At 47.8% G+C, this 10,592-nt stretch overlaps 1 pseudogene; it reads left to right on the top strand.

Moving 5' to 3' along the window:
* The first annotated feature begins 200 nt into the window (after positions 1-200).
* LOC133282455 (olfactory receptor 8I2-like) lies at positions 201-4,737 on the top strand (annotated as a pseudogene).
* Positions 4,738-10,592: the final 5,855 nt, after the last annotated feature.

The raw sequence follows: 10,592 nt of genomic DNA on the forward strand, positions 1-10,592 counted from the left end.
GATGGTTGTGGTGTTTAGCCTTGGGAACTTGGTGTTTTCCTCTCTCAAAGAGAATTTACCTTATATTGACTTGTATGTATGTAAGTGGTGTAACTGATTGATAGACAAAACCTGACATTCTTAACATTATTGAGGGATTTGGGCCTATTTAGCATTTCAATTTGAAGACATAAATCAGGCAAACTGCTTGTAGGTTCACTATGGTTGAAGATAATTATACGTCCCACTCTGAGCTTATTCTCCTGGGCTTCACAAACAGGGAAGACCTGTGGGTGATGTGCTTTGTCTTATTCCTTGCCATCTATGTGGTTACCTTCATAGGAAACCTGGGAGTAATTGCATTAATCAGAATGGATTCCTACCTACACACCCCCATGTACTTCTTCCTAAGCCACTTGTCTCTCCTGGATGTCTGCTACTCCTCTACCATCATCCCTCAAGCCTTGCTCCATGTTCTAGTGGAGAAGAAGGTGATTTCCTTCATTAGATGTGCCACTCAGCTCTTCTGCTTTTCAACCTGTGCCACCACCGAGTGCTACGTCCTGGCTGCTATGATCGCTACATGGCCATTTGTAACCCCCTTCTCTACTCCATAGTCATGTCCCAAAGGCTTTGCATTGGGATGTTGGCTGGTTCCTACTTAGCTGGCGTGATCAGCTCTACCATGCACACGGTTTCCATATCTCGTCTGCTGTTCTGTCGGTCCAAGACGATCAATCACTTCTTCTGTGATGGACCACCACTGCTAGCCCTCTCCTGCTCTGACACCCCTGCCATTGAGGTGATGGCTGCTGCCGTGGTGGGGTTCAAGGTACTGAGCACCACGGTCTTCATCCGCATCTCCTACTTGTCGGTCCTTTCTATTGTCATGCGGATTCAGTCTGTGGCTGGTCGATGTAAAGCTTTCTTCACCTGTGCCTCTCACTTCATCTCCATTGCTTTGTACTACGGCAGCTCCCTCTTCATGTACCTGCGCCCTAGGTCCCGGCAGTCCTCAAAGCATGATGAGGTGGTCTCCATGCTGTACTCTGTGGCTGTCCCCATGATGAACCCACTCATTTACAGCCTAAGAAATGCGGATATGAAGAATGACATGAGGCCAGCAAAAAGTAGAGTCTTCTGCTCTTTGTCCATTCATGGTTCCTAGTCAGCTGAAAGGAGAGCACTACCCTGCCCTGGTGAGAAGCAGCAGGATGGATATTGCACCTTCAAGGATGGTTCGATATTGCATCTTGATGAGGATGGTTGGATATAGCACCTTCAAGTATGCTTGGATATAGCACCTGCACAAAGAAGGGACTAAACATACTTGGAAGCATGACAGCTGGAAAACACACTTCTCCTTAAACCAAGGCTACATTCTGTGCTGGCATGGACAGGACTTTCTCTGGCTGCAGCCTGAGACCTGACAGTGACTGTGTACTGGAAAGAAAGTTGTTGTCCAAAGTGATTGTCACTTAAATATTACTTGAAATTAATATATTTTATTATTTAAATGTTATTAAACATAACAATAAACTTTATTTCAGGCTTCAGAGTGCAAAAGGGAGAAGGTAGGTGGCGGCTTTGCCCTGCTGGCATCAAACCAGCAGATATCTAAGCTCATGTTTTATATTAGCAAATGATTTCTGGTGTTATTTCTGGTTTTAAGGAAATATTAACTGGTATTTCCAGGTATTTCAACTCCAGCCCACAAGGTTTGGTGACGTGAAATGACAGAGGGGATATTGAGGTGAGCTCTTAGGCAGAAGCTCTTCCCTGTGAGGGTGCTGAGGCGCTGGCACAGGGTGCCCAGAGAACCTGAGGCTGTCGCATCCTTGCCAGTTTTCAAGGCCAGGTTGGACACAGGGGCTTGGAGCAAGCTGCTCTAGTGGAAGGGGTCCAAGCCCATGGCAGGGGTTGGAGCTGGATGAGCTTTAAGGTCCTTTCCAACACAAACTATGATGCGATTGTATGAAATAAAGCTTTGACAGTCTGTTGGTCAACAAAGCCCTTGTGCTAAATGGGGACAAGTCATATCTGAGCCTCTGCTCTGCTGCGAATTTAAGTAGGGGTGTAAAGAGCCTGAGTGCTTTTAGGAGGGAGGATCCAATGCTTTTGACCAAAGTGTTGTACAATCACTAGTCAAGTGTATGGAAATAAATGCACCTGATGGAAAGGACTCCTCATGACCAGCACAAACCATCTACACAGAGGATGCTTTGTTGTGCTTGTTTTCAGCTCCCTTCAATGCAATATTAGATGATCTCTGTGAATGTAAAGGGCTTCCTCAGGGAAATACTGAAAGGAAGATGTATGTGACAGATGGGGAAATACAAAGCAAAGTGTCCTGGGCCTGTCTTCCTGGGTAGGTCTCTGCAGGAGAACTGGTCTTGGAGGTGCTGATGCAGCCAGGAAGACTTTGGGGAGAGAGGAATTGAGAGGTTGTTTTGCTGATCAAGTCAAACTAATTATCCGATGGAGGAGGGTCCTTTGGGAGAACAGTTTGCACAACACAAGCCTCTGAGGTAATGCTTCCTGTGAGATAAAACCCCTCCACCAGCCAGCCTGGAGCATCCTGCTCCCAAGCATCTCTCCTTCAACCCATCGCATGGTCTCCAGGAGGAGCTGCAGGCACTGCATCCACCACCACCTTCCTCTTTAACCAAGCAGGTACAAAAGGGTTTGATGGGTGGTGGGTCCAGTTTGACCCTGGTCTTGCTGCCTCTCACATGCTTGATGACATGTTGAAATTCACTCTTCTTCAGGGACTGTATCGATAGGGCAAGGGGTGATGGGTTTAAACTGAAACAGAGAAATTCAGGTTGGAAATAAGGAAGGAATTCTTCCCTGTGAGGGTGCTGAGGCGCTGGCACAGGGTGCCCAGAGAAGCTGTGGCTGCCCCATCCCTGGCAGTGTTCATGGCCAGGCTGGACACAGGGGCTTGGAGCAAGCTGCTCTAGTGGAAGGTGTGCCTGCCCGTGTCAGGATTTGGAGCTGTCTGAGCTTTAATTTCCCTTCAACCCAAACCATTCTATCATAGCCCATGGTGTGAATAAAAGTGCCCTAATATGCCTAGTAGGTTTGCTTCAAAAACACCAGCATTCCTGACCCCATCTACAACAGATTTAGCGATATTTTAGCATGAGAATATCCAAGCTAAAGCCTTAGAATTTTGGTTTATATATGGTATGTTTTGTGTTTTACACCCTTAGGTGGATATTTGGGTTGGTCATAGGAAGCTCACTGCATTCACAGCAAGGCTCTGCTGGAGCCAAGTCCACTGCTTTCCCTTAACATTATGCAGGGTGGGGGTTCTTCAAAAGCAGATAAACTTAGAACTTAAAAGAAATTTCAAGTACATGGCTTTGTGTGGTGTTGAAAAGGATGCAGCACAAGTAATGAATCTACAGAAGAGCACTGATCCACTCTGAAAAATACAAAAAAGGGAGAAAAATAATCCTTAAAATTTCCAGAAATCAGTGAAGAAAATACATCTTTTCTGTTTTCCACATTTTGTGATGTACTTATTTGGTTTTATTGTATTACGTTTGGATAGACATGATGTTTCTCACTGTTTCATTAGTGATGTGTATATCAATCATTGTAGAATTATTCTCTTTTAATTTCAGGCTGTGTAATGAGCTCCTTCACCTCTTTGACTTCAGATTTTGAGTTACAGACAGAAATACACCATTACAAATATACCTTTTTCTATTGCATTTACTTTGTGGATTAAACTCCAACTAAACTTCCAAATTATTTCTCTTGTAGGGATGTATTTCAGTGGTTCCTTTCATTTCAATCCAAATCCATCAACTTGTTGAAATGACAGATACAGGAAACCTCACAGTTCTCTCCGGCTTCATCCTTCTGGGTTTCTCTGATGCCCCAGCGCTACAAACCACCATCTTCACAGTCTTCTTATCCCTCTATGTTTTCATGGTGCTGGGGAACCTGACGATGATCCTGCTGATCAACACTGACCCCCACCTCCACATCCCCATGTACTTCTTCCTGAGCCACTTATCTTGCATGGATGTTTGCCTTTCCTCTGCTATCATCCCAAAAGCTCTGGAGACCTTCCTGCTGGGGGGAAGCCACATCTCCTTTTGGGGTTGCTTTGCCCAGATGTATATTTTCGTGGCTCTACTTGTCTGTGAGACCTTCCTGCTTGGGGTAATGGCTTACGACCGATACACGGCTGTGTGCAAGCCCCTGCTCTACACCACTACCATGACCAGGGCGCGTTGCTATGGCATGATGGTGCTGGTGTACACCATCGGGTTCCTCACCTCCCTGGTGCACATCACGCTGGCAGGGAGGTTGTCCTTCTGTCAGGCCAGGAGCATCAACCACTTCTTCTGTGAGCTGCCCACCCTCCTGCAGCTCTCCTGCTCAGACACAAGCACAAATGAGGTCTTGCAGGTTTACAACACTGTGTTTAATGCCATGGTCTCTCTCCTGATGATCCTGGTGTCCTACACCTACATCCTCCACACCGTCCTGCAGATCCCTTTGGCCACGAGGAGGCTGAAGGTCTTCTCTACCTGCACCTCCCACTTGGTTGCCATCACCATCTTCTACGCACCCGCGATCCTCACCTACGTCCAGCCTCATGAGGCATCCTCATGGGATCAGACAAAGCTGGTGTCGGTGTGTTACTGCATCCTCACCCCAACCCTCAACCCCCTCATCTACAGCCTGAGGAACAAGGAGGTGAAGGGGGCTCTGAGGAGGCTGTGGGAGCGAAAGCTGCTGCCACATCTATGCAGGGTTTGAAAGCACATTTGGAGCCCTTCAGTACTGTGGAGGTAAGGAAGGAATATGTGGAATATGTGATTATGGAATTGAGCATTACTGGCCATTATTGGTCATTCTTGCTCACTACTGGTCATTATTACAGCAAGTGCAGGGTATGGAAGCCAACACAACGAATGGTTCTCTTCAAACAGCTTCAGGTTGTTTTAAACGAGGCCTGAGCCTTCAGTAATTCATCCAAATAGGTATCAGGTATTTAATAGCAGGCCTGAGAGAGCACCATGTGTTTTGTGTCTAAATTGTGCTAAATGAAATTAGAGCCCACAAAAAGGAGGCTCAGGCTTGAGGTAAGGCACTGACCACTGTCTCCATTGCCTACTTGATAAGCATTTCCTCAATGATGAACTGGTGGAAGGTCAAGAGGATTTGATACAGCTCTGGTGTCCCCAACACAAGGAGAACATGGAGCTGCTGGAGCAAGTCCAGAGATGCAACAGGTATGCTCAGGGGCTAGAGCACCTCCCGTATGGGGCCAGGCTGAGAACATTGGGGCTGTGCAGCCTGGAGAAGAGAATCTGCTTGGAGACCTCAGAGCAGCTTCCAGTATCTGAAGGGGACTACAAGAAACCTGCAGGAGGGCTTTGGCCAAGGGCCTGCAGGGACAGGCCAAGGGGAATGGCTTTAACCTGCCCGAGGGGAGACTGAGATGAGCTCTTTGGCAGAAGCTCTTCCCTGTGAGGGTGCTGAGGTGCTGGTACAGGGTGCCCAGAGAAGCTGTGGCTGCCCAGTCCCTGGAAGTGTTCAAGGGCAGGTTGGACACAGGGGCTTGATGTAAGCTGCTCTAGTGGAAGGTGTCCTTGTCTGTGGCAAGTGTTGGAGCTGGAGGAGCTTTAAGGTCCCTTCCAACACAAACCAGGCTGGGATTCTGTGAAATAAAGCTCTGACAGTCTGTTGGTCAACAAAGCCTTTGTGCTAAATGGGGACAAGTCATATCTGAGCCTCTGCTCTGCTGCGAATTTAAGTAGGGGTGTAAAGAGCCTGAGTGCAGGTGAGAGGGAGGATCAGGGGTCTTCCTCTTCCCTGAGTACCCAAGGTGCTGCTTGCCTGGCTATCTTGACGAAGCTGATGGAGCAAGTACGGTACCCACCTGTCCTGGGTTCAGCAGTAGCAGTCATGTTTCTCCTCCTTGGTAGCTGGTGCAGTGCAGTGTTTTGACTTTCGGCTCGGGAGCAGAGCTGATAGAGATGTTTTGGTTTGGCCAAGGACTTTGTGAGCCTCATGCTCTGCCAGGGAGGAGGGGAAGCCAGGAGGAAGCAGAGACAGGACACCTGACCCAAACTGACCAAAGAGGTATTCCATACCACAGCACGTCATGCCCAGGATGTAACTGGGAGTTAGCCGGAAGGGCTGGGAGACTGCAAGGTTGGAGGAGGTATCGGTCGGAGCTTGGTTGGGCTTGGGGGGCGAGTTATCGGTCAGCGGGTGGTGAGGTGTTGTATTCTGTTCCCTTGTTATTTCCTTTATCATTATTATCATTGGTGGTAGCAGTAGTGATTTGTGTTATACCTTAGTTACTAAACTGTTCTTATCTCAACCCGTGGGAGTTGCATTCTTTTGATTCTCCTCTCCATCCCTCCGAGAGCAGGGGGAGGGCAAGAAAGGGGGGGAAGTGAGCGAACGAATTACCTGACTGGGTTTAAACCACGACACCACCTGTCTGCATCTGGGACTTGAAGCTGCATTATTCACCCTGCACAAGCACACCCAGGTATTCTCAGTGCCTCTTTCTGGATTCATGTAGTTCTTTTCAATAACCTTTGAATTATATTATTCTTCTTTTCTAAATTAGGTTGAGGGTTATTCCTCCCTCTGTTATATTGATTTTCCCAGTCCCCAAGCCTTTGCTTTAGCCCAGTACCCAATGGGGAAGAAAGACATTCAAAACCACACAGAAATCCTTTTCTACCCTCCTCCAGTGCATCTCCTGGACTGTCAGTCTGGTGCCTTCCAGCAGAAAAAACGGTTGACATTGAAAACATCTAAAGCCATCTACGGTCTTCTCTTTCTTCCTTCCCCACACTTTCATAGCCCAGTTTTCTCCTCTCATTGCCCCATCCTTTGACTTTTCTAAATGTCTGGGACAAGGTTATCATTTAATATTTCTCCTAAGGGGTTCATAATATCTCTTCATGTAGGAGAAGCATTCAGGACACAGCGGCACTCAGGATTCTTCAGATGAAGACTGGGAAATCTGACTTCATCCTGATATATCATCAAAGCAGCCACATTTTGAGCCAATGCTTTTGACCAAAGTGCTGTTCAATCACTAGTCAAGTGTATGGAAATAAATGCATGTGATGGTAAGGACTCCCCATGACCAGCGCAAACCATCCACACAGAGGTTGCTTTGTTGAGCTTGTTTTCAGCTCCCTCCAATGCAATATTAGATGAACCCTGTGGATGTCAAGGGCTTCCTCAGGAAACACTGAAAGAAAGGGGTATGTGATAGATGAGGAAATACAAAGCAAAGTGTCCTGGGCCTGTCTTCCTGGGTAGGTCTCTGCAGGAGAGCTGGTCTTGGAGGTGTTGATGCAGCCAGAAGGAGTTTGGGGAATGAATGGTTCCTTCAAACAGCTTCAGGTGATTTTAAGTGTGGACTGAGTCTTGGATAATTCATCCAAATAAGTATTAGTTATTTAAGAGCAGGACTGAGATAGCACCATGGTGTTTTGTGTTTAAATTGAGCTAAATGAAAGTAGTTCCCACAAAAAGGAGGCTCAGCCTTGAGGTAAGGCAGTGACCACTGTCTCCAGTGCCTGGTTGATAACTGTTCATCCCAAGCGAGCTTGAAGATCTGAGGGAAGGACCAAAGGTTCAACACAGCTCTGGTATCCCCTGCAGTTCTGATACAGTTTTGGTGTCTATAGAATCCTAGAGTCATAGAATAGTTAGGATTGGAAAGGACCTTAACATCACATAGTTCCAACCCCCCTGCCATGGGCAGGGACACCTCACAGTAAACCATCTCACCCAAGTCTCTGTCCAACCTGGTCTTGAACACTGCCAGGGATGGAGCATTCACAACCTCCCTGGGCAACCCATTCCAGTGCCTCACCACCCTCACAGGAAGGAATTTCTTCCATATATCTAACCTAAACTTCCCCTCTTTAAGTATGAACCCATTACCCCTTGTCCTATCATTACAGTCCCTAATGAAAAGTCCCTCCACAGCATCCCTATAGGCCCCCTTCAGATACTGGAAGCTGCTCTGAGGTCTCCATGCAGCCTTCTCTTCTCCAGGCTGAACAGTCCCAACTTCCTCAGCCTGTCTTCATACGGGAGGTGCTCCAGTCCCTGATCATCCTCGTGGCCTCCTCTGGACTTGTTCCAACAGTTCCATGTCCTTTTTATGTTGAGGAAACCAGAACTGCACACAATGCTCCAGGTAAAGTCTCACAAGAGAAGAGCACAGGGGCAGGATCACATCCTTCGACCTCCTGGCCGCTCTCCTTTGGATGCAGCCCAAGATACTGTTGGTTTCTGGGCTGCAAGCACACACTGCTGGCTCATGTTCATTTTCTCATCGCCCAGCACCCCCAAGTCCTTCTCTGCAGGGAGCATAAGAAGGCCATGGAGCTGCTGGAGTAAGTCCAGAGAAGGCCACGAGGATGCTCAGGGGCTGGAGCAGCTCCCGTATGGCACCAGGCTGAGAACACTGGGGCTGTTGAGCCTGGAGAAGAGAAGCTGCTTGGAGATCTCAGAGCAGCTTCCAGTGTCTGAAGGGGGTTACAAGGATGCAGGAGAGGAATTCTTCATCAGGGAGTGTAGGGATAGGACAAGGGGTGATGGGTTCAAACTGAAACAGGGGGATCCAGATTGGATGTAAGGAAGGAATTCTTCACTATGAGGGTGCCAAGGTGCCGGAAGAGGGTGCCCAGAGAAGTGGCTGCCCCATCCCTGGCAGTGTTCAAGGCCAGGTTGGACACAGGGGCTAGGAGAAAACTGCTCTAGTGGAAATTGTCCCTGCCCATGGCAGGGGTTGGAAGTTGAGAGCTTTTAGGTCCCTTCCAACATAAACCAGTCTGGGATTCTGTGATACCTGATATGAGCATCCAATACATTTATCCCGTGTAAGTGAGCTGGAGCAGTGCTAAGGACTTGTGATAGGCACACATAGGTTAGCATGTGGCCAGAAGTGTGTCCCAACTAAAATCTTCCTGGGATGTGTGGTCCTCACATCTTTTCTTTCTGTTTAATGGACTGTACAACTGCTGGAGGAACATGTACTTATATAATGACAAACTGAATAAATTTGTGGTTTAAAATAAGCACCTTTGGAAACCGTGGTCTTCTGCAAAGAACTGTGATGAATAATGAATGAATGCAATGGCAACCAGTCAAAATCTAATTTAAGTTGGTGTGAAGTGAAATGCTCACTTTATAAGCTTTTAATCAAAGTTTTTGATGGAGTTTTCATGAAAAATCGAGACATTTGGACAATTCCCTCAAGAAAAGAGAACACAACATGTGAAGCATCTTATTCAGATAGAATAAGAGAGGGACTCTTCATCAGGGCCTGTAGGGACAGGCCAAGGGGAATGGCTTTAACCTGCCCGAGGGGAGACTGAGATGAGCTCTAAGACAGAAGCTCTTCCCTGTAAGGGTGCTGAGGCGCTGGCAAAGGGTGCCCAGAGACGCTGTGGCTGCCCCATCCCTGGCAGTGTTCAAGGCCAGGTTGGACACAGGGGTTGGAGCAAGCTGCTCTAGTGGAAGGTGTCCCTGCCCGTGGCAGGGGTTGGAAGTTGAGAGCTTTTAGGTCCCTTCCAACATAAACCAGTCTGGTATTCTGTGATACCTGATATGATCATCCAATACATTTATCCAAGGTAAGTGAGCTGGAGCAGTGCTAAGGACTTGTGATAGGCACACATAGGTTAGCATGTGGGCAGAACTGTGTCCCAACTAAAATCTTCCTGGGATGTGTGGTCCTTACAACTTTTCCTTTCTGGATGCTCAGTATCAGATCTGTGCTTTGTGGATTTGACCATGTCATATCCCCCATCCCTGGCAGTGTTCAAGGCAGGTTGGACACAGGGGCTTGGAGCAAGCTGCTCCAGTGGAAGGTGTTGGGGTTGGAGCTGGAGGAGCTTTAAACACCCTTCCAACAAAAAACATTCCATGATTCCATGATTTTGCATAACTGAGGAGAGATTATTCTCATTAACACAATAAAAGAGCTCTTTGCTCCTTTCTGCTCCATTCTTTCATCCTCTGCGCACAGGAATACATTAGAGGAGGCTGAATGCAGAGCTGCCGCTGTGTTTAGGGCATTGGGTGGTGGAAAACCCAGTTCCCCTCTCCTTGAGACATCAGGGAGTGCAGCTACAGTAATTGCCATGACCAGCATCACCTGGATCGTTCTCACACACCCTCTGCCATAGGCTCAGGCTCTATTTAAGCTCAGTCCTGGCACTGGGCCCACTTCCAGGGCTGTGCTGTAACTGGGTTTGCTCCGGATCTGTAACAACCATGAACCTGACTCTTAGTTTCCCCTGGGCTATCAGTGGAAGCTGCTGCTGTGCTCAGGCACACGGGGACTGTGCTCTGCTTTGTGGCCACTTTCAGCTCCCAGCTTGCCTTCCCATTGGGAATAACTTGTCCTGGCTGCTCCCTTGAGGCACCTTGCATCATGCAAACAGCACAAACAACTCTTAATGAGAGGCAAGACCCTCTGGTGTCCAAGCTAGGGACAAGGCAATCTCTAACGGAAAGTGTGTTATAAACATCTCCCCCTCCTTGTCTGTGTATGTCTCTTAGGGAAAATGACCCCTGTTCAACTGGGTGCTCCAGAC

This window comes from Pezoporus flaviventris, unplaced genomic scaffold (assembly GCF_033815535.1).
Source record: "Pezoporus flaviventris isolate CSIRO_AGI_PZ_B2104156 unplaced genomic scaffold, CSIRO_AGI_Pfla_v1 ptg000123l, whole genome shotgun sequence".
In the NCBI taxonomy this organism is placed as follows: domain Eukaryota; kingdom Metazoa; phylum Chordata; class Aves; order Psittaciformes; family Psittacidae; genus Pezoporus; species Pezoporus flaviventris.